Source organism: Lissotriton vulgaris, chromosome 12 (assembly GCF_964263255.1).
Source record: "Lissotriton vulgaris chromosome 12, aLisVul1.2, whole genome shotgun sequence".
NCBI lineage: Eukaryota > Metazoa > Chordata > Amphibia > Caudata > Salamandridae > Lissotriton > Lissotriton vulgaris.
The window spans coordinates 688,531,090-688,557,016 of NC_141700.1; positions in this window are offsets into that span (position 1 = coordinate 688,531,090).

The window sequence follows — 25,927 nt, forward strand, 5'->3', positions numbered from 1 at the left end:
CCGTTTAACACAATAGTCAAGAATGTTTGCATGATGTTAGGAGAAGAACATATTGGCACAAATCATCAAGTCGTGAGGAAAACAGTTTAAAAATATACTTGAGATGAAACTGCAAATCCTCAACTCCTGGAAATTAGGCAGTTCCTATACTTTTTGTGAGTCAAGCGTTTTTTAAAGGTGCAAAAGGAAAGCTGAATGTTCTAAACGTACACTATTATCAAAATGAAAGGCACCTACTTACTGGGTCTCCAAACAGAAGGTGGACACACCACAATCAGTACCTACACTCACAGCGATTGACAAAATGCTACAGCAGACAATAGGGGTCGTATCTACTGCGATAGCAAATACAGAAAGGAGGATGTCCCTACCACCGATGACAATCATCCAAGATACACAAGAAGTAGCAACTGATCTCTCACTAGTCACTTTAGATGCTACAGACGACCCAGACACAAGCCTTGGCGTTACTTCCTCCTTCGCCGAGCTCCCGTGTGCTCAGGCCCCTACCGAGAGTAATAGGGATACAGTGAATACCCAGCCTAATTCAAACACCGTGTGTGCCACAGAAAAGGCGATTTCAAGTAATACTGAGGCAAAAAGATCTAGAGAGGGTCAAGCACAAAGGAAAAAAAAGGGACAAAACAATACAATAAATCATAATTTAGTGGCACCTATAACTACCTCTACACCAGGAATACCCTGCTGGGTGGCAAACATGGTTGCCAACCTTAAGGCAGACCTAGAAGATACTATCACTGCCCTGATTAAACCCCTTATGTCAAAAATTGACAGATTAACATCTTTAATAAACAACAAGGGGGTGGGCCTCACTAGGCAATTGAGACATGACGGCACATTACCCAAAGCGGGGTAAGAAGGGGGAATAGTTAACAAGACACCAAAAGATAAGGCAGTACCAGCTAATGAACCTACTGCAAACAGACCAAAGAAAGTCAGGCAGATGAACACCCCAATAGTAGAAAAAGCCCATATACCCCCTAACCCTGGTACCTCTAGTGCCACCCCACAGGTCCAAATAAAACAAGGTAAAGGAACCCTCCAAGACTCAAATGACAAAACAGGCCAAACCCTAAAAGAAAGGACCATCACAAACCCCCCGCCAGTAAAAAAATGTACCTGAAAAAATAAGATCGACTCGATTCCAGACAATCAACCTCCCACCTGAAGCCTTGCCCTTTGTGGTTGTATTGACAGGAGTTCCACCCCTGAAAGAGGGAAAAAGGGAAACACACTTCAAACTAAAAAATAAATGTGTGCAATGGCTACAGATAAATAGACCTCTACCTCCAAATATCTGTGGCGAAATACTTGCAGTAAGAAGAGGGGAGTGGATTGGGAGAGGAATAAAAACAATAGCAGGTGATATAATAACAATTCATTTCAGAGACATTGCTGCAGTGAATTATATATGCAATGCACCCCCCAGTAGATCTCACACACAAATCCACCCTTTACATTTATCATACTTTTACCCGAATATACCCCAAAGACCAATGCAGGCAAATAGAACACCCATGAGTAGGGTTCAGCAGCTAGAACCACGGCATAGATTTCACCAATGGCAAATGCCTTGCCAAGGTATCCCAGCCTATGACTCTTTTCTATCTCAGCATGTGCACTGGAACAGGTTCAGTGCCCTGGAAGAGGTGGACTGACTTGTATTGGAGGAAACCAGTATTTTACATCCCATGAAGAGATTAGAGGAGGAAGGGATTACTGGGATAGGAATTCGTACACCGAGTACCCTAGGACATAGCGATGGTAGGGGGCCTAGTATAAGGAATCTGAAAACAAAAAAAGGGGGAATAAAAACGGCAGAGCAATTAGACCAAAAGATAACCCCCGTTCGAATTAGGCGGAACAGTGAAATTATACTTGAACCCCGCACCAATATAATAACAATAGGGGAAGTCAAGGAAGCGCATCCAATTAAGGGAACCAAAAGGGCGTCCCATGGGGGATAACCAGGATAGCCTCCGAATCATATGTTGGAATATTGCAGGACTGTCAGCCAAATATGAATCCCAGGAATGGCGGAAGTATATCAACAACTTCCAAATTATATGCCTGCAAGAGACATGGGCGGCTGACCCAAATCTGTATAGCATAGAGGGGTATAAATGCTTTTCTGTCCCGGCCACAAAATCACCATCGGGGAGAGCGATTGGGGGATTAATAATGTATGTAGACCTCCATATTCAAGGGACCTGGTTTAATTATAACTGGGATTCACGAAACATACAAGCGGTAGGGTATCGCTTTAAAAGGTTCAACCTCCTCTTACTAAATTGGTACAACGCTGTAGGCACGATGGGAAAGGGGACCGTTACAAAAGAACTGGATTCCCGTCTAGACAAACAGGATTTATTAAATAAGACACCAAACCCACCTAGTATAATACTTATGGGGGATTTTAATTGCCACCTTTGCGAGAATCTAAGACCATTGAATAAGGATTGGTCGCGATGCACCGTATCAAAAGGCCCACATTTTGCACACACTATAGAGGGATGGGATTTAGAGAAGCTAACAAAAAGGTACAACTTGGTCCATACTATGGACCTGATAGAGCTAGGCAGAAATGGAGATCCTAACCCAACATTCAAAGGCAGAGGCTGCCATTCGTATATTGACTTCATTTTGGTTTCACCTTTCACAAAAAGAAGTACCAGCAGCATGGCTATTGACACAAGCATTTTTAGCGATCACAACCCTCTGATCTTAGTACTAAAAGACTTTAACTTTAAAAAACCTTCACACAGAACAGATATTATAGAAAAGGCAGTGGACCAGGGGAGGAGGATCAAATGGGCCAAGATAGATGGAGATAAATTCTATAGAAGATTAATAACAGAAGGGCATAACGCTATAAATACATGCCTTGATCCCAGCATGGGGGGAGCAACGGTGGTCAGTGCATTTGAAGAAATTGCACGTCATGTAGATAATCTACTAAAGACCTCCAAAGGCAGTAAAGTAGCTCTTACCCCGCATTGGTTTGACCTAGACTGTACTAAGGCGCACAAACACCTTAAACTTAGCCTCAAGTCTCGCCCCAGGGATAACCTTAAAATTGCACAGTACAGATTAGAATACAAAAAAGCCCTGAAATCCCGTAAAAAGAGCTTACAAATACAAGCGTAGGAGGACTTAAGGGAGGCGGCAGAAAGGGGAGATATTTTGGGATTCTGGAAAGTCGTTAATACACCATGTTTCCAGGACCCAGGAGTACCCAAAATAATAAATACCATTTTACCAGAACAATGGCAGACCCATTTCCAGAGCCTCTATAATCATTCAGGACAACTAACCCAGGGTGAAGGATCAAGGTTAAATCCAACTACACGATTGGACTTTTCCCTGGCAGAAGTGGAACTGGCAATAGCAGGACTGAGCAAGAACAAAGCACCCAGCCCTGATGGTATACCCCCCGACCTCTACCTGAGCAACATAGATCTGTGGGCTTCACTGCTCACAAGGGTTCTGAACGAGGCAGTGGTGGCAGGGCTACCTCGTTCCTGGTCAACGGCAACCATAGTCCCGATTTACAAAAAAGGGATCGTGATGACCACAATGTTACCGTCCTATATCCCTCATAGACGTGACGGCCAAGGTACTGGGCCGTGTTATTCTAAATTGTTTGCAGGAATGGGCGGAGGAGAACAAGGTCCTGACAGACATAGAATATGGGTTCAGGGAGGGCAGATCTACCACCGATCAATGCTTGAATCTCTACCTCCTGACAGCCAAATATACCATCGCTGGCAAGGGGGCTATTTACATGGGGTTCATGGACCTCTCCGCGGCCTTTGACCGTGTAAATAGAGAAAAACTTTGGACCCTAATAATAAACTTAGGAGTGGAACAAAAACTGGTAGACCTCCTAAAAGCCCTACACTGGAACACTTCCGCAACAGTTTGATACAATCAAGAGGGAAGCAGGACTGAGCACTTTTTATGTACGAGTGGAGTGAGGCAGGGCTGCATCTTGGCGCCTTTTCTGTTCTCTATATACATTAATCTCCTGGACAAATAACTATTCAAATTGCGTGTGGAATCACCACAAATAGGACACCGAGCGGTGCCCGTATTACTCTACGCGGATGACGCGGTGTTGTTAGCCAGAACACCCCTGGGGCTGCAGAAGCTGATCGATGGCTTTGTCGATTTCATGGCTAAACTTGACCTATCGGCAAATCTGGAAAAATCTTATGTCATGTCAGCAGGAGTCAAAGAAAAAGGGAAGTTTACCTATAAAATTGGGTCACACAAGATTGGACAGGTTAAGACTTTCTCGTACCTTGGGGTACTGTTCGATGAACAGTTAAACTTTAAACCCTTGACGGACAAACACGCAGCAAAACTGGTGGCGTCAGCGGGGGCCATCATGGGTTACGGGAGAAGACTCAGCAGATGGTCTCCAGAGCAAATGCTAAACCTGTATAGATCGGTATGTTGTGCCAAGGTCACCTACGGAGCAGAAGTATGGGGTTTTATAGATAAACAATTGCAGCAGATTCAGGTGGAAGAAAACAAGTTCTTTAAAAGAATCTTGAAATTGCTGCAGAGTACCCCGGCCTATACCATCCATGAGGAAGTAGGGGAGCCCTACATTGAAGATCGTATCAAAATTAGACCCCTCCTCGCCTGGATCAAAATCTGGATTAATCCAGAAGCGGACCTCACAAGACAAATCCTAAAAGACTGTTTGAAACGTGACAGAGGGGGCCACATTCCATGGCTGAAGTATGCAAAGGATTCTCTTGAGGCAATCGGCTGCAAAAACTTTTTCACTGCACCAGAATCTTTAAACGGCCAGAATAAAACAATGGTTAAAAAACTTTTTACAGAATGGACACTTACGACTAGGGCCGAGGTGGAAAGGTGTAAGCCTACTGTTTTATCCTACTGCTTATTGACAAAGAAACAAAGAATGGAACCATACCTCACTGTGATGCATAACGCCCAGGACCGATTCTATATGACTCGGTTTAGACTAAATATGCTACATCATTTACTTGCTGTCCCCTCTGGATTCACTCTAACACTGGAGGCGAAGGGTACCTGCGGCTGCGACGCTAGGTCTCCGCAGGATACCCTTCACTTTGTTCTGCTATGTCCCTTTTATTCTGTTCCCAGACGTAAGTTCTTAGTAGGGATCCTGAAAGAAACTAAACTTAGACAAGCAAAAATGGCCCTGAGGTTTCTCCAGGAAGCCTCAGATGCTCATACGTTGTTTTGTACAGTAAGTTTTATCAGGGTGGCAATGCGGTTAAGGCAGCGGCGGTGCGTCGATTGGGGCTTTAGGGCGTTGCCCTCCCAATGCGCACTGCCGCCATCCCGGGACCGCCACACTCTGTGCTCAGCACAAATTCAGCATGTAGTTTCTGGCCGGCCGGTCACCGGGCCGGACCAGAAACCATCGGGAACATGCTGTGCAGACGCGCGGCGCAAGTGCGCCTAGAGGACAGGCCATTTTCCTGCCCAGCTGGATCATGCGCACTAGCCCTCTCCCTTGGGAAACCGGGGGTTGCCTCATGCCGCAGCCCCCGGCCTCCTAATGGGGCGGGGAATTTGGCTGCTCCAGCCAATCCTGAGCTGGAGTAAGTCAGTCCGACCTGCCTGCCTGCCTGATGACGTCTGGCATGACGAGGGTCATATGACGTCACTTCCTTAGTCACTCTCACCCCGGACCCCGCACCCGCAGCCATTGCCACACACAGTGAGTGCTGGTTGCCCGCTTTAAACGTTGTGTTCCGTGTTCGTGTCCTGATGGTGGTGCCATGGTCTGGTGGTAACTCTTCTGAAACCCGCCTCCGCCTCGTCGTGGAGCTGACTACGACCGTAACCTTACTGCAACTGGGGACATCGACGAGAACTACTGAGGTGATGAGGTGAGCCGTGATGGTGATCACAATGGCGATTACCGCCCTTTTGCATTGTTTTTCAAACTCCCACCACCCGACCCGTTATGTTTTACCCATCCCCCACATGCAAGACTTGTTTAGATAGGTGACGGTGTTGTTGCTTGTACTCCTCGTGCTCTTGGACTTGTCACTCCGCCCTGCCGCTCCCTGCCTCCACCATTCATTAGGAAAATGAACATTCAACATCTCACTGCACAAGCCGCCTTGTGCTTCGGCACCAACAGCAGCTTGTCCATATTTCGCACCATTCCATCATGCACTCTCATCTCTCCCCGTATGCCTCCAATCTGTATGCCGAGCTCCCATCTACCTCATCTATCAGTTCTGTAAAATGAATGGCCTCATTGAAATCGCTACCGGCAACATTACCTCATCGTCTCCATTTCTTTGCGTTATTGACCATCATGCAGCAAAACAGCCATTCGCACCTGTTTTAAACCACATTCACATCTACATGTGCCCAATCACTCTACGTGCTCCCAACTCCGTGACTCATTACCCCGCTGCTATACCTCGGTAGCCCATTTTCAAACCTGGTGATTATTGCAGGGTCCAGGACCCTCCTCGCATGGGGATAAAATGGTGGGCAGAGCAGGCAAAATGTGTGTGGCAAGATTGTACACCTTGTATACCACGCGATATTTCGAGCTTTTAAAAGTCTGATTACAATTGCTGCCATCTTGTGAGGACTGCATTTCAACAATAGTGATTTTACCTGCCTGTCCTTTTAAATCAGCACAAACCATCGGAGACGTGGAACCCCTGAGCAATGTTCCTTTAATTTAGAGGAGAAGGCGAGAAGCGGGGACATTTGGTGGAATGAATACTAAAACGTTACAGTAGAGCAATGAAATACAAGTTAACCATCATAGGCTTTCAGTCTGCAAAGGTGAGGCGACTTGAGCGTCATTTAAAAACAGCACATGAATGCACGAGGTGATAAAGCTTGTATCTTTATTTTGGGAAGGTCTTCTCCAAGAACGTTAAGGACATTAATCATATGAAGTGCTGTTTGAGGAGGACCCTCTCTCAGGCCAATGCCTTGTGCAGGTTTTACAAAATGTATGGGAGACGTCATTTTGGGCATATCTTGTCGGTTTATAGGGCCAAAATCCCCTCTCCCACTGTTATGTGTGCAAAGTGTTAGGTATGAGTTACTGGCACTGTTTTGAGGGGATATATATTGATTGATTGACATATTGATAAGCAAGTAGCTACCTATGTTGTATGACATCTCTTTATTACTGTCATAACTGCACTTTCACAATTTCTTTATTAACCTTCCTTCCTTCTCAAAATTGCTTGCAAATGCACCATTTGTCCATTCACATTTTTCTCGGGGGGGGGGGGGGGTTGGGCGGGGGTGTTCGGGCACGCGCGCCGCGCTCGCGAGCTACAGTGCGGAAATCATTTTCCGCCTCACCAGGTTCAAATGTCACCAGCCGCCACAGGGTTAAGTAACACCAGAGAAATAACCAACTGTAATGCTCCTTAAACATAGACCCAAGTATGAAAATTTCCCCTTCTTTGTAAATGAAATGAATTTTAACTTATTTTTTAAAACTCATTTTTAAACTCGTTTTTATATATATAAAAAAATGTATCTATTGTTTATGTACTTTTATGGTGTCTTTTAAAGTGCCGAATAAAGATTTAAATTGAAATTGATACTGGGTCTTTAATTTTTCCTTAAGTTTTTTTTTTCTTTGTAGATAACACTAGGTGCCTTTAGGTAATCCCGAATGGCATGTCTGCAGACTTCACTATGGTGCTGCCGTGCCTCTGGACTTTTCAACTGCAACAAGCCACAGAGAGGAACTTAAACAGAAGCGAGAGCCAGCATTTTAAAAATAGACGCATATTCTCAGACACGCTCTAGACGGGTTGGAGGTGCGTGAATGTGTGAATGGGAGCGGGAGAAGTACAGAAATAGGGCAGCGGAAAGGCGAGGACTTGTGCCAAGTGCCCACGCTGCTGATGAGCGCTTCAGACTTGCCCTCCAAGGCTGCAGGGAGGCGAACAGCGCAGGGAATAACACATGCATAACACATGCCATTCCAATCACGCATCCTGTAAATGTGCACGTATTTTACACCTTGTTACTTGTTCATGGCAGGCAAAATTCAAGAGCAAGTGCTCCGAAGGGACTTTTACCTCTGCTACTGCGCGTGGATTGCCCTAAATTCCCCCGTGTTTCATGTTTCTCTTGTTTTACGTTTATGGCAAACTGTTTGAAGAATTTTACTGCCTGACCAAAGCTTAATTGCCCATTACGGAGGCAATTGTGTCAGCTTTTGTATGCAGAGAGCCTGGATAGTGAGAGGATAGAATGACTTTGGCATTCAAACAATGAAGTGTTTGTAACTTTCAAGGTGCCATTTCAAGCAAAGGGTTGCATTACACACAACTGAGTGGTAGGAATTTACAATATTTATAGCAGATTGTTGCACATTGAGTGCAATTTTAATTTTAAAGGAAATATTTTGACCCAGGCTTGCTTTCCAAACAATGACATCACGTTCACAATGTCATTATCGTGACTCTAATGTTCTGAATTTTCGATATTGCTACAGTGGTGGTTGGTGACCAGCAAAAAAGGTAGGGCATCATAAATCATATACAATACAAACACTTAGAAATGAAAAAATATATAAATTAAAAAAAATTAAACAAACTGAACTTACCCTGCAGCACGTCCAGTCCCTGGCATCAGACTCCTACTAGCGCGAGGACCCAGAGCTTCCACAGGTCCTTGTCCAATCCAGACACTGCTCTCATGCTGTTAAGTAGCATGAGTGATGCGTTTGGATTAGCTAGAGCTGGCTGCCTCAGCGCTCCAAGGAGCACTGGAGGCTTGTGCCTGTTCACCAACCCAGTTGTCTATGACAGCTGGGTTGGAAATTTTGAATTGCGCATGTCGGTTTGTCCGTAGCAAGGTAGCCGGCCAAACCAACATGTGCAATTCATACTGAAGGGGCCACTTGTCATTACTGCCAATCAGTAGCAATGACACACTGGCCCTGTTCTCTCTGTTCGCCAGCTTTCTGCGCAGCAGTGGGGGGGTATTGGGGGGGGGAGTTGGGAGCGCTTCTTCACTATTATGGAGGAACTGTCCCTGCATTGCTACCCAGTTAAACATAAATTGGCTCTTATTCTGAAGATTAAAGTATACTCTCTGACTCACAAGCCTTTTTCATCCAGTGCCCCTAGATGAAAGGCTAAAAATGGATCTTGTGGGCAGTGGAGAGGCAGGAGTTTGGGGTCTGCTGAGAAAAGGGACACTGCATCAGGTTAGCGTGAATGTAATCCACAACAGGAGAGTGAGGAAAAAAGATTGGGACTGAGTCCTCTTCCCCTGAATAATAATACAAACAACATGGACGAGCCCACCAGAAGGTTTTTTTTTACCCCTTCTGGTGACTCAATGTCCTTTAACAGAGGACAAACATCCAGTAGATATATAAAAAAGACCCCTCACCCACCAACCTAGTTGGTGGCATGCTCCATCATTAGGGTCCCAAATGGGTTACTGAATGCCACCGAGCTGTGCTACGATGCCAATTTACAGCAGTGCGGGTATTGTTGGTGAGTGAAGTGAGTGCTCTGTGAATCAGGTGTTCAGCGACAAGTGAGCAATACAAATGTCACTAAGAAATGCCCCTATGAAAAACTTTATTTGAAAGGGGTCTCAGGACATGATTAAAAAAGGAAGACAGGATATGATGAAGTAAAAATTGTACTTCGATATCCCTTAGGTGTAGGTCAAAATGTTTCAGCCTATTACACTAGTCGTAAGGCTTTCTTCAGGACCATGGAGTGATAGGTGTAGTGGCTGAGACTGCGGAAACAGCTACGTAGGTGTAATATCAACACACACCCTAAAGCAGGGGTCTTCAAACTGTGGGGCGTGACCCCCAGGGGGGCCGTGGAGCGATGCAAAGGGGGTCGCGCCTTCACAGTAAAACTTCTGCCAAGGCCCAAGGGCTTCAGCCCCCCTCTTCTCCGTCCCTTGTCTAAGCCCGGGCTGTTGCACTACTGGGGGCTTAGCCAGAGGTGTAACACAGGCCCCCTGCAGCTCCCGGTGAATGTCCGGCTATCAGAAACCCAAGGCTGCATTCTCATGCTAATGCCGGGCGCCTCGGGTGGGGGCTAATGATTGAGTAACGGGCGAGGTGCAAGTCTGCATGTTCTGCTTCTCCACCCTGACAAAGAAATGTGGCACTTGACCCCCTCGACCTCCTCAGGCTGAACAGGACACCGCACTGTCCCTAAAGCTGTATTCGATGCAACAAGTCAAATCAGGATTCTTTTATTACTCAACGCCCCTACCAGTATTACAAAGAGGAACATGCAGTAACCAAAACAAAAAATAAATACCGGTGACTTTGCATTTAATCATTTGGGAAGAGAATGAGCCATTGGACTGTGTCTGGGAGGACAAAGTAAATGATAAAACAGGAAACAGGAATTACAGAATATTGATCCTTATCAAGCTAAGTACAGAAAATTGAGGTCGGTACATAGCAGTGAGTTTCTTAACAACTGATGAAGATGGCATGCGTATGTAAAACATGATGTTTGTAAAAACAACGGTTTGCAGGGAAATACAGATTTTTGGGAGTTTCAACAGCCAGCAAACAAAATGCACATATCATTCTTTTTTGAAACTTTTTTAAAACAACTAATGTAGCCAGGGGCTGAGACAGATGTTTTTCCAGCAAAAGGGCAGTTTATTTGCTAAAAAGTCATAAATTATGTTCTTTAAATTAACGAGAATTAGTGCTTATGCTTTTTAGTGAAAAGGTGGTGTTTTGGGGAGTAGCAGAAGAAATAACAAAAGGTTCATCACTTAAAAAGACATACAATTCCTGTCCAAGAAGAAAATATCACCTAGTTTGAAATCGGGGCTACAGGAATGGCATTGTTACAGGACTCCTAATACACCTTCTACCAACTCAATATTAATTTCACACATTCTTGTGAGTGTTTCTAATGCATGGCTTTGCCCAGCTTATCACTTGAACTGTTTACATTCCAATAGCATTGTACAAGCATCTAAAATGGTGACCCAAACATCACCAAGGCCCTTATTACAAGTTAGCAGGTTTTAGTTGTGAGTATACTGAATGTGTGGAATCTTGTTTTCAGCTGGCATTCCAGCAACTAAATGTGTTTGTTCCTGGCATGGGGAGTAACTATGCGGACCAATAAGTCCCAGATAAAAAACCTGTATGTTTTTCCTGATTTGGGGGACTGCTACACTGACATTTCCACCTGCTCTCAGTATTTGAAAAATGTCAAGAGAGGGGTGGAGCAAAAAGCCAGTAGCCTGGCTTGGACAGTATTGTTTAACCATACTTTGGCTCTCATTGCAAGATGGCAGAGCAACACCACAGGGACTACACAGGGTTGCAATTATGACAAATACAAACAGTGGTACGATTGCTACCCCTAAGCCCATACATCAGCATCTGAAATTAAAAATATGGCACTTGACCCTGACCTCCTCAGGCTGAACAGAACTCCCCACCTTACCACCGTCCCTAAAGCAGTTGAAAATATATAACAATATTTAAGAGATTCGGACTGAGATTAGGCATATTAATTATTATATCCATACACATTTTAACAGTGCATAAAAGTTGGGGGGTGGGGTGAGGGGGGAAGGGTTTGGTTAAGAACCCTGGGTTTTTTACATAGTGGCCCAATTGCGATCCAAAACAGGCCAAGGGGTGGGGGAAGGCATTGGAAATTCCAAGGGTACTGACTTGGCTATGAGAAATAAAAGGGTTTGCGTTGTTGCTTTATTTGGTGAAGGGGTTATTTCTCCAGCAGCATGATAAATAGAAATACGGATAGCTTCCGTCTCACTTGACTTGTGGCATTAGATCATGTTCGGTTGGAGATCAGGTCGGTAATATAGCTATAAATATACTCTCACAGAAATGCCCCAGTGAGATGAAGAGCCTGCACCGCAGAATACTAAGAAGTGCAGGTAAGCCTTATTAACCTTCACTTCCGGGTGAGTGGAGGGAGAGCAGGAAACTACTTCTCTAAATAAAGTGTAGATGAGTTTTTTACACATACGGCGGAGCAGGTGAGCCAAGGCCAGGGAAGTGAGCCAAGAGTGTTAGCACTGGAAATAAAACAATAGCCCAGGGAGGGCACAGACCAACCTTGGCTGGTAATCCGCACCTGCCATGATACACCAGTGCAGAGGACTCACTACGCGTGCTAGGGTCATGCACCCGTTCATTGGTGGAATGTTACTGTGTGTAAAAAATGTCAAAATAATGAAGCAATGCTATCCTAAAATACGTGGCATCACATAACATCTATTACATTTTTTTCCCACATCATTTAGTCAAGCCTGTTGCATAATTTAGTCCTCACCGCCTCATAGTTCCAGCAGCCCAGCCCACAGGTTTAGAATTTTTTTTCAGGAGGGGGTCCTTAGGCCTCAAAATGTTGACAGGGGGGTCCCGGCATCCAACATTTTGAAGACCTCTGCCCTAAAGTGTGCTGTGAGTGCGGTGGGAGTACCGTACTTACAGACCCAATAGTAGGTTGTAATCTATAAAATAAAACACAACACATAAAGGACAAACAGAACACTTAACACATAATTGCATGAAATATGTGACTTTTCTTGCTTGCATGCTGCGCACTTTTGGCTGTGCTCTCGCAGTACTCATCTGTCAGAAGGAGCCGTAGAGGAAACTCATGTGCTTGACTAAAGTGGTAATAAGGCAATCATGCATGCTAGTGGATAATAGCATGCACAATCAGAACACTATTAAATACCATGCATGGGGACAGAAATGTGCTGGAGACCCTTTTGGTCAAATTGTAATATTCTGCTTTTTAAGGTTGAGTGACCTAAAGCGCCCGAGAATGTAAGCGGTGCTGCTTATAACCTTGTAACCGTCACCCCTATCGTATGATAAGGAGTGAGAGGCACAGCATAATATTTGGGTACATATGAACTTAAAATAAAAAGGAGCGTGATGGTCATAATGCTAACCAATGTAGGAGAAAACACAAAATATACCAAATATGTCTGAGAGCATGAAGATGCCTTACTCCAACCCTGTTTAAAAGGACTGACAAATCCAGCCAGGGGGGGACCTCCTGTAGTCTCACACTGCGGGTGGTAATAGTAACATGCCATGAGTTAAGGAAAAGAAGAAAGGAGCAATGCACCATCCTTTGCCGTGTGCTAGTTACAGAGATCGAGAACTTACTTTGTCAAGGATGCATTCCCACCGAACAACCTGTTGGAAGCTGGCCCAGATACCGAGGGTAAGTGGGCTGGTGTCCATGGTGGAATTCATCTACTTCCTAAAGAGGGCGTGTCCACATCGTGGAATGTGTGAAGCGTCTCCCAGGAGCTGGTGTGCTAACCAGGGCTCACGTCGGGGTACCACGCGGGTGGACGGCATCCCCCCACCTATTTTTAGCAGGAGCTCGATTACTGGAGCAAATGGAGCCACGCATTCACTCTTTGGCCTCTCTGGGGCGAGATTGGAGCTTATTCAGAACGCTGCTCATGCGCTGGTTTTTCTGATGCAATCGCATCTAAGGGGTGAACGAGGGGAGGCAATGAGTCTGAAGGTGCAAGCCACCTTTCGTGACATCACTTCCTGTTGTGACGTCAGCGTCCCCCCACTTCTTTTTTTAAGACTTGTGCCCTGGTGCTAGCCTTGCTAACGCGCCGGGTTGGGTAGGTATGTGCGACAATGCTTACAGATTGGTTAAGCGGTTGCTTTGAGGTGGAATGACTAGTTTCGAGATGACACGTGTCCACGCAGTCAAACGTGTGACATATGTTTCCCAGGAGTGTGTGCTAGCTATTATTAAAAGGAGCTTTTGAGGTTTAAGACCTAAACATTCAATAAAATTCACGCTGCAGAGAAAATTAAACTAATGGAAAGTGTGTTCATGTGCTGAAAGTTTTTTTAAAACTCTTGTGCCATTAGGTTGTCAATAAAGTTAAGTTTTGACATAAGACATGAATATTGATGTTCTAAATCTTTGCAAGGGGGGAAGTTATTGCAACCCTTTTCTAAGTTGGAGGACTAACGTGAAAATAGGTCTATAGAAGTTAGAGAATGGGCGCAGTGATGCTGCATAGAGCGGATGCAAAGTCTGACAGTTGTGTGTGTCAAGTGATAGGTATTTGTGTCTAGTAAAGACGTGCCCATTGGCTTGATAGGCTAATCATTATGTTCTATGTGTTGGACATAAGTGTTTCCATAGCGTTCCAATTGGGTTACATTCTGCTTCTATGTCTACGGGAAATCATATGCCTACTTAAAAAAGTGTCAAATCCTGCACAGGCTAAGTCATTCTCTGTTAAGTGAGTTCCACAGAATATTGTTGTAAAGCCCTGTTAAGTTTGTAGATAGACGATAGACCCAGCGTTGTTCTTTTTTCTAAGAGCAGGTTTTGTAGGTTGGATGTGCCTGTATCTAATTGTTCGTAACCACCCAGTTCATATCGTTGGTGGTATGGCCAATTTCCAAGAAGTATTCCGTAATTTTTGTAGTGCAGCACTTGCAGCGAATGTTGTTTTTATGCTCGCAAATTCGGATTTTTATTTTGCGGCTCGTCATCCCCACGTAACACAGTCCGCAAGGACACGTAATGAGATACACCACGTTGGCAGAGTTGCAGTTAGTATGTTTGAGGATACTGACAAGTGGGAAATTAAAATGGGAAAAACCCTTATTTTACGATAGGACTGACGGTTATAAGGTTATAAGCAGTAGCACTTACATTCTCGAGCGCTTATGTTCTACATCGCTCAACCTTAAAAAGCGGATTATTACCATTTGACCAAAAGGGTCTTCAGAGCATTTCTCTGCCCAGACATTTATGAGAAATGACGCATCGCTGCGTGAAAGCAGCGATTCGTCACTTCTCAGCGCGCACTCCTTGCGGCATGATTGATGCATCATATTTAATGTATGACGCATCATGTCACAAGGAGTTACAGATACTTTAGGATTTCTGACGTATCTGTATGAGGCAAAAGTGACGCATTGCTGGAGTGTGTCACAAAAGTGACGCAACTCCAGCAATGTGTCCTTTCACATGGGGCAAGACCCATGTGAAAGGACTTGCGTCAGTCTTACGCCTGCTGTGAGGCAGGCGTAAGAAATTGACGCATTTCTGTCCTGGAAGTGGCGCAGTGAAATCTTATAGATTTCACTGCGTCACTTCCATGACCCTTTCTTGCGTCAAAACGCCCCCCTTGCATACATTATACCTGGTGCAGGTATAATTTGGCGCAGGGGTTTACAAAGTGAAGCATCTACATAGATGCGTCACTTTGTAAATATAGTGCAACAAGGGGCATTTTTTACGCCACTGGTGCGTTACAAAAAGTGATGCACCAGCAGCGTAACAGTGAAGCACAGCATTATAAATGAGGCCCATGGTATTTAATAGTGTTCTGATCAAGCATGCTATTATCCACTACCATGCATGATTGCCTGATTACCACTTTAGTCAAGCACATGAGCTTCCTCTATGGCTCCTTCTGACTCATGAGTACCGACAGAGCACAGCCAAAAGTGCGTAGCATGCAAGTAAGGAACGTCACATATTTCATGAAATATGTGGTAATTGTTCTGTTTGTCCTTTATGTTGTATGTTTTCTTTGACAGATGACCCGCTACTATTGGGTCCGTAAGTACAGTACTCCCACCACACTCACATCACACTTTAGGGTGTGTGCTGATATTACTCCTATGTGGCTGTTTCCACAGACATAGCCACTACACCTATCACTCCATGGTCTTGAAGAAAGCCTTACGACTAGTGTAAAAGGCTAAAACATGTTTGACCTACACCTAAGGGATATCAAAGTATAAGTTTTACTTCATAATATCCTGTCTTCCATTTTTAATCATGTCCCAAGATCCCCTTCAATTAAAGTTTTTTCATAGGGGCATTTCTTAGTGACATTTTTATTGCTCACTTGTCGCTGAACACCTAATTCACAGAGCACTCACTTCACTCACCAAAAAACCTGCTCTGATGTAAACAGGTGCTGTAGCACAGCTGGGTTGCATTCAGCAACCCAGTTAGGACCCCAATGAGGAAGCGTACCACCAACTAGGTTAGTGGGAGAGGGGTCTTCTTTTACATCTACTGGATGTTTGTCCTCTTTTAAAGGACATTGAGTCACCTGAAGGGGTATTATTTTTTCTGGTGGGCTTGTCCACATTGTTTCTATGAAGTTAGCATGACACAGTGCCTCAGCGTTAGAGTTTAATTGATCAACCTAAGGGATTCTGGAAGTTACAGTCCTGATTCGTATCAGTTTTATCTAAGGTGGCCAAAGTAATCTGTGTACATTATGAAGGATAGTTTTTCCGCTGTACATTTTATTGATGGACACTACTAGGGTAAGTCTGTAAATACTAACCAGGAATAAACAGAAATGATCATCAGGCAGGGAAAAAACTTGAAGCATCCCAGGGCCATTGATTTTTTGTTTTTACTGAAATAAAACTCAGCTTTTGAAAAATAAAAAAATGCTGATCCACTGCCATGGATGGGTGTCACCTCCCATATCAGTTTTGTTGAAAAGGCTCCCACCAATCCGATAAACTTCCACATTTTTCATTCTACAAAGCTATCAAAGTATCATTTAAGAATATGGCAGGCGGTCTTCTAGTGGACAGATGGAGCGGATGGCGTCAGCCCACTTGGTAGTCTATCAGTACCCCTTCTGTACTCTAAAGAACCCACAAGCTTTGAGTGCTTATAGAATAATATACAATGATTGGCAAGGGATCAAGTGAACCCACCAGTAGAAGCAGTAGTTCTGTTCAATGGTGGATTTTAAAAAAATGAGAAGTATTGGTGCTCTGTCTGTCTGTACTAAAGTGGTGGAGAAGGTGGTTAACAGCCAACTCATGAAATACCTTGAGGATGAATCTCTCCTCCATTCCACACAGTCAGGGTTCAGAGCAGGCCACTCGACTGAGTCGGCTGTTCTCTTCTCCACAGAATGTCTCAGACAGTTAGTGGATGAAGGCCAGACAGCAGCGTTGGTTTTATTAGATCTTAGTGCAGCCTTTGACATCGTGCTGCACACAACGCTGCTGTCTCGCCTCTCAGACATGGGAGTGGAGGGATCTGCTTATGAATGGATAAGATCTTTTCTAGAAAATAGGAGTTTTCAGATGCATTTCCCTCCATTCAAATCCTCCCCCCGGAAGCTGACACATGGGGTTCCACAGGGCTCAAGTTTGAGCCCTACGTTGTTCAATCTTTACATGGAACCCCTAGCTCACATTGTGGAAGCCTTCGGAGTGGATATCGTCACGTATGCTGACGATACTCAACTGATGATTAAACTCACGCACAATCAGATGGAAGATGCCACCAACTTTTCCAACTGCATGCTATCTGTGGCAAGGTGGATGAACAACAACTGCCTGCGCCTGAATGGCGACAAAACAGAACTGCTGGTTGTTGGCAAATCACCCTCTGCCTGGTCGCATGCATGGTGGCCCACGGAATTGGGCGTGAGTCCCTCCCCGGTGGAATCCATCAGAAATCTTGGAATTATGCTTGATGCTGAGCTTTCTTTTAAACAACAGGTCAGGAAAGTCACGGGAAGATGTTTTGGTATACTCAAAACTCTTCGCAAAGTTCTTGACCTTCTCCCCATCAGCGCCAGGAAGACACTTATACACGCCCTAGTTACACCGCACCTGGACTACGGCAATGCCCTGCTCTTAGGCGTAAACAAAAAAGGCATACATCAACTGCAGTGCGTTTAAAATGCTGCCGCTCGCCTGGTGCTCAACCTTCCGCGCAGAGCATCAGGAAAGACAGCACAATCTAAACTACACTGTCTCCCTATTGAGGAACGCATTAAGTTTAAAGCGTTAAGCTTTGCACACCGCATTGCCCAGGGAAAGGGCCCAGGTTACTTGCGAAAACTCTTCACCATCCATCGTCCTGTCCGGAACTTAAGATCTGCCGGAGCGATGTTGTTCAAACTGCCCCGCATTCGCAAGGCCAGAATGGGAGGTCGCTCCTTCAGGTTTTTAGCAAGCAAACACTGGAATGAACTCTCGCTTAACCTTCGCATGGAACCCTCTGAAACTAGATTCAGACTGAGACTCAAATCCCATCTCTTCCCACACTAATAAAGCTCTCCTGTTCCTTTGACTTGGGCCACTCGCTTCTGGACTTCTTTCTCTCTGGGAGCAGCAGCAATTTTAGCGCGGGGACACACTGTCTTGAGTGTAACCAGGCGCTCTAAAAATGGCTTCATTATTATTATTATTAGAGGAGGGATTCTTCACTAATACACCTACATCTACCGTACGGGTAAGTGCAGTGGGGTGGGGTGGGAAGGGAAGGAAGGCAACAGACAACGGGATAGGGAAAATAAAATACAAAGATAGATAAAACCACTTACCTTGCACTCACCGCATCACCAACTCGGCAATGCGGCAAGTGCAAGGTAAGTGATTTTGTTTATTTAATGATTTTATTTTCACTATCTCGACTGTTGACTTCTTACCCCACCCCATCCCACCACTCTTACCTTTACCAACTGCTCCTGGACACACACAGAGCAGGGATTAAATAGTAGGATTATGCCTGATTACTACCCTGTATTATATGCCTGCATATATACACATCTTAGCACCATGGTGAAACTGTATCTGCTATTTACTCTTTTGGTGCTTGTAATCACTTTTATCTGCTTCCATCTACTGATTATCACAGCAGAAGTATTCTATTCAAGATTAACATTGGTTCAATAAATATATTGACAATGTTCCACTTTATATTCTCTGCATATTTTCTCTGAGACCAAGAGTGCGCAAGTGTCTGAAAAAAACATTTTTGATCTGTTACCATGATTCCTGAGGGGTCAGGGTTGTCTTGTTCAGTGGTTGCCAGAAACCATTGGCTCCTTGTTTGGATTAAGGGGGGTTATGGTGGCACTGTCAGCTAGCTGGTCTCTAAGCCAACACATACTATGGGGTGCATGGAATCAGTCTAAGCACTTCACCCAAAGTTTATTTTGTTTACAAAGGCACAGATCCTATGGATTAGTGGGAACTACACGACAATAGCTTGCACCACTGGAGATTGGTTACATCATAGTAGTTTGTACGAATATAGTGAGTGTGCATTACAAGTCTACCACTCAATACTGTAACGCTCATAAAGAGATCATTTTTAGACTAGCATGCTGGGTGGAGCCCAATATCATTTCCTCGTCTCAGCATCACCAGCTGGAAGTTGGAAATTATTGGTGATTAACTGTCCACAAAGTGCTGGAGTTCAATGGAGCAACCTTATATTTAACATCACTTACTGTGGCCTGTGTTATCCGACAACGATTGTTTGGAATAATTGCAGATTGAACCATCAGGCGAAGAAGTACTACGCCCACGAGATTAAACGAGTACAGCGAGGGGAAGTCTAACTAAGAGACAACATCAAGCACAAGCACCGTATTGATAAGGTGCCTACGCATCAGATTTGCAGGGAACGTGTGACTACATGGCACTTAACCATTATCTACTGGGCATTATTATTATTTTTTTTGTATCCTCATTTGCGTGCATGGCTCCAATCTATCAAAACTAAAGTCTGCCACAGAGCAAAAAATTAGGTAGTGTTTGTGTGCTATCTCAGCGTATAGCTGGCGGGAAATTTTATTAAGGAGGGGGGAGACCAATTCCCAGCAGCACATTCACACAGGCCGTGCAAGATCTTGCTTAGGGCTGTTAGTTAGTAGATAGTGCCCGGGATACCGAGGCCCCTATAGCGCCATGGCAATTTATCATCGATGCAAGGGTAGGCAATGCCCGCATTAATCATAGGACCTGGGGGGAAAAAAAAAAAACCCAGGCTCATCGCTACTACCCTAGCATGGTCCAGAAAGCTCTCCTACTAGGATTCCCTCCCCTGGCCAGGTCGAGTTTGGAAATCTGAAGAAGCGATGACCGCCATTCATGCACGGTGGGTGGTTGGGCATCTTTCCAAAGTCTGCATATCTCCCTACGTGCCGCCAGGATGGAATGAAATAGCAGATTAGTAGCGGCATTGCGGGCTTTGCTTCTCAGGCCAAAGATGACAAGGACAAGGTCTATGGAGATGTGTTCACCCAGGGACTGGGATAGCTTGTTACCGATAGCGTCCCAAAATGTAGATATGTTTGGACATTCGTAAAACATATGGATGTCAGATGCTGCGGTGAATCCACACCTTGGGCATAAGACCGGGCCCGTTAGAAAAAACTTTGTCAGCCTTTGTGGGGAATAGTATGCCCTATGTATTGTAAAAAGATGGTTCCTACGAAGCCACGCAGGTTTAACTAGGTCCCAGAGTACTGCACAGGAGGCTGTCCAAAGCTCATCCACGTTTATGCCTGGCATTGAGTCAGCCCATAGTGATGTTGGTAAACAAAAGTTGCTATCCATTTCATCGATAATCTTATTATACCAGTGTGATATTTCTTTCTTTGCCACAGGGCTATCTGATAGGCAAGTCACCAAATCACTATTACCGCCTATGGGTAAACTACTAATCCGGGTTGACAGCTCTTTATATGTCTGAGTCCAGCTTGAGATTTGGATGTATTTAAATCTCGACAGACTTGGCCCGACTTTATTGGTCAAGTAGTCCCATGGAAGCAAAGATCCATCCATAAACAGGTCTTCCCAAGTGCTGATTCCGGCTTCTCTTAGTGGATTTGTAAGTGCATCTATTGTCCATGCAGGGGGAACGGGTAAGTCCCATATAGGAGCCTTCCCTGAATAATAGCCCACTTTGGTCGCTTGCCTCACTTTGTACCACGTGGATGCAATCCCCTGTAAAACTTTCAGTTTTATTTATTTTTTAAATTTGGGGTCTCCAAATTTAAACAAAAAACCGACCTGGCCTACTCCTTCACAGTCCAATAAGGTAGAGAACAAGCGGCCCATCCCTGTCACTGTTGGAATTTTAAGTAGCATGCGTGTATGCGAGAGCTGGAACGCCCATGCGTAGACCTGAAGATCTGTTCCAGCTAGCCCTCCCTTCTCCCTGTGGCGTCTAATTTTTTTCCAAGAAATTCTAGGGCTCTTGTTATTCCAAATAAAACTAGTAATCGTGCTCTGTAGCTTTGAAATTAACTTAGGGTAAAAAAAAAAGTGGAATTGAATTAAACAAAAAAGAAATCTTCGGCAAGATACTCATCTTCACCAAGTTAACCTTGCCTAAAATGGTAAGCGGGAGGTGTGACCAGTCTCTCATAAGTTTTCGGCACTCTGCTGCTGTTTTGGCAAAGTTTAATGAAGCAATCGAGTTGATATCTTTAACTATGTTTATCCCCAGGTAACATAGTTGAGGTTTGGATGTTTCGTTATTAATAGTTGTATTGATATTCCAGGACATTGACTCTGTCTTAGAGGCATTTACCTCACACCCTGAGATTTTTCCAAATTTAAGAGCCAGGTCAATTATCTCTGGATATTCTTCATCAAAGTTTGTCGTGAAAATCATGATATCATCAGCATAAAGTGCCACCTTTTTGTCCCAGCCACCGAAAGCAAAAGGTTTAATGAGTGTATTGTCTCTTAAGGTTTGGGCAAAGGGTTCAATGTATACATCGAAAAGAATGGGAGATAGGGGACACCCCTGCCTGGTTCCTCTAGTAACCCTGAATGGCTCCGTTAGACCCCCGTTTATCAGGATTGAAGCGGAAGGGCTTCGATATAGCAGGTTTATCGCTCTTCGGAATCTATCCCCAACATTAAACTTTCTCAAGGCCTCCGACAGGTAGAGCCAATTCACCCTGTCGAAGGCCTTGGTAGCATCCAACGTGAGGACAGACAGAGGCATAGCCTCTTTTATAGCTATATCTATGGAACCTATTAGTTCATAAGTAAGCTCGCATAGCTGTCTCCCTTTTATAAAGCCTTTTTGATTGGGATATATTATATCAGGCGCTACACGGCCAAGCCGATTGGCCAGTATTGTGGCAAAGATTTTATAATCGGCATTTAAGATGGAAATAGGCCGATATGAGCCACAATCCGAGGGGGGTTTTCCTGGCTTCAAAATAAGGGTTATAGAGGCATTATCCCAGGATGCAGGTGGCAATGCACCATCCCTCAGGATTTGATTAAATAAGGTTACTAAGATTGGGGACACCTCTGAAATCAATTTTTTATATATTTCGCTCGGTAGACCATCAGTGCCTGCCGCCTTTCCCCCTTTTGCTCCCCTTATAGCCTCCTCTACTTCAGCAATACTTATTTCTTCTTCCAAGGAGCGGCTCTGTTCTGGTGTTAAAGATGGTAGGGAGATATCCTCCAACCAACTCACGATGTCATTATGGGTAATATTTAGGTCTTCTTGATATATAGATTGAAAGAAAGTTTTAAATGTTTCTCTAATTTCTACGTCACTAGAAGAGGTGCCCCTCTCTGATGTGACGGAGGCGATGTTGTTTCGGACCCGGTCTGATTTAGTTTTCCAGGCCAGTAATTTTCCTGCCCCTTCCCCATATTGGAAATGAGAGAGTTTACTTGCCTCCCATTTCTGTAAGACACGTTTCTCTAGGATTGATGATAGGCTGTTCTTTAATCTATCCATCTCTGCAAGTTTTAAAGATAGGTCATGGTTATCTACTAACCCGTCCCTGTCAATGTCAGTCTGAACAGTTAAGATGCTATTCTCTATATAGGTTACTTCATCCATATACTGTCTTCTTCTATAGGCTGCCTTGTTCTTCACGATGCCTCTTAATATGCACTTGAATGCGTCCCATACAGTGTCTGCTGGGGCTGTGCCCGTGTTAGTGATGAAGAAATTACGTGCTTCTGATTGAAGAAATTCTATATCCTCTGTTGACGCGAGTAGTGATCTATCAAAGGACCACAATCTAGTAGGAGGCTTAGCGCCCAGTTTTAATTCAAGCTTCGTTGCTGAATGATCGGAAAGGTGTGATGGGATATAGTTTACTGAGATGATATCATCAACCAGGGCTCTACTGGTAAGGATAAAATCTATTCTAGATTTGTGTCTATACTTAAGGTTCCTAAATGAGAAGTCTTGCCTCTGGCCCTCTCTAAACCTCCAAATATCTACATACCCATACTGCTTCATTAAACCTATAAGACAATTTCTGGATTTAGAGGTAATTTTCTGTCTACTGTTAGGAGATTTGTCCAGAAGTGGGTTCAGAGTGATGTTGAAATCCCCAGATATGATCACCGGGTCTGGGAATCTCAGCAGGTGTTTAAATAGGGATTCCAATGCTGAAGGATCATCAATATTTGGTCCGTAATAGCCTACTAATGTTAGTTTCATTCCTCCTATCTCTATTGCTACAATGGCCCATCTCCCTCCAGAGTCTACTTTCTGCTGTGTTATTTTAAATCTAATGAATTTCTTGAAGAGAATAGAAACCCCCCGCGTATTAGATGTTTGTGATGTTGAGATCGAGGATTCTATCCATCTATTCCTTTTAACTAACTCAAGCATTTCGCTTTCGATTAAATGTGTTTCCTGGAGGATAATGATCCCGGCATCGGCATCTCGAAGATATTGCATGATTTTATTAGCACGAGGCCTGGTGCAGAGACCATTAACATTCCAGGATAATATCTTGAGCCTACTCATAGTGCTGAGAATATGGATTACTTTGTGAGACTGACAATTTATATGAGTTCATGTTATTTTGCCGACGGTGAGTAGAAAAACTTATATCCAAGAATTTACAAAAGTAGAAAGATCGGAGCTCATTCAATAGTGTATAGTTTTTTCCTATTTACCTTGTGCCCCACCACCCCCCGTGTCCTCCAAAGCCCCCCCCTCTCCTGGGAAACCCCTGTACTCACTAACCGGAAGTTTCCAGAAGTAAGTGCCCCTAGCTCTTCCCCGACCCCCCCTCATGTGCCTCTTACCCTTATACGATAGCTCGCCTTTCAAATATTAGTGCATGTTTTTGTAAGTGTGTGTTTATTTGTGAGTATTTATATATTTTGTGTTTCTTTTTTTAAATTTCTTTTATTATTTCCCTGTTTTTTTTTTTCTCAATTTCCTTGTCTCTCATTTTATCTTCCCTCATTAGTAGAAAGAGGTATTAATAGGTTGAAGAGTTAGAAGATTTAGACATAATTTACAAATTTACTTCTTCTCTACTAAGCTCTACTCAGCTCACCCCCCTCTCTTTCCTACTTCCTAAAGACAGTAAAAGTTCGTCTGCGGCCTGCACTGATCTAATGTTGTACATTTTATTGTCCAACATTATCTTGAGGGATGCGGGGAAACCCATCTGTACGGTAGCACCTATTTTACGAAAGGCACCCATTCTTCGGCCTAGCTCCCACTGTTTATCTAGGGTGAACCTGGACAGATCTGAGCGAATCTGAAAATTAAAGCCTTTGAACGTTAGCGATTTTTGCTTAAGCGCTAAGTTTAGGATATGCTCCTTCAAAGAGTAAGTATGAAAATTCACGAGAATTTTTCTGGGTTTAGCCCGCTGTGGGTTACGCCTGAAAGGGTCTCTGTGGATGCGTTGAGTATCTGTTGCTAATTCTTCATTAGGATGCGTGAGATTTAGAGATTCTTTTAGTAAGGTGATTATATAACTCTTGATGTCCGTGCCTTCACTACCTTCAGGAACATTCAAGATGCGTATATTGCTACGCCTTGCATTGTTTTCTAAAACCTCCATTCTCTCCGATAAGGCCTGGTCTTCCTTTTTTAATCTCAAGATGTCATCCTGGGTGCCCTCAGCCCTCATAGATATTTGTCCCACCGTTTCCTCCAAGGCTTGGGTTCTCACCGACAGGCTACCTACTCTTTCATCAAGAGACTCGCAGAAGCTCCTTATTTCCCTCTGATTAGAGGCTGACTCAGCAAAACCTTGCTTTATCTCCGCAGATAGTGCTGCAAACATCTGTTGTAGCAAGGCTACTGAGATAGGTGCTGAGTTAGGACCTAAGGCGCCATTTACTTCTTGACAGGGGGCAAGATTGTCGCCCCCAGAGTTAGAGGCAGGTTTAGCGATCAAAAGGGGTTCAGAAAATATCCCAGCTTCAAAGTTGTCTTCTATATTGACTGTATTGTCCGAGATGGTTATACTGAGAGGATTACTGCAGCTGTCTTCTGAAACTGAGGGTAGCATTGCTTCCTCTACTCTCAGCACGGAGTCTTCTATAACTGAGTCCGCTAGATCTTTGGACAGAACTCCTCCTCCCTCAAAAAACGGTTTTTCTGCAGGCTGTGATGTGTAAGTGGAGTCAAGAGCTGCCGGTTGAACCTGGTTGTCTAAAGAGTTAACCGGTGCTATCGCTAAAGCCGAGCCTTGACCGTTTGTAGTCATGTTTCCAGACCCTGGATTAAGCTCAGTAATGAAGCTACCCCTCTGCTGGTGTTCTTTACCAATTTTCAGGACTTGAGGAATTACCTTGAAGTATGAGCGCAGAGACAGGGTGATCTTAGGGATGGAAGTAGGAAGAGGTTTCGCCTTACCGCGCTTTCTGCCCCTTTTTGCTTTGACTTCAGTGGAGAGGTAAGATGAGGTTTCCTGGTCTGAATATGGTTTTGCTACGTTTTGAGGGCTCTTTTTAGACTCAGAAAACTCCTTTTCAGCCTCCTCTTCTGTGACTTGCAGCGCGCCTTTAACCCTCCTTTTACGCAATGTACTAACTCCCACCAAACCCTTGGCTGCGCTCTTACCTTTTTGTTTCCTAACCGTCTCTGCAGTGTTCATGTGTGCCAGGGGTAGGTTAGTGATTGCTGGTTCTCGATCGCTTCTGCTGATTTTTTTTACCTCTGTAGCACAGTTATCGTAACCACTAGCTATTTCCTCGTCTTCGCGTAGGACTCATGTGAACTGCTGACGGGGAAGAACGACTGGAAAAATAGACGGTAGTGTACTAGCACCAACCACTACCTTATTGCCGTAGCTAGTACTGCTCAAATGGGAGTCC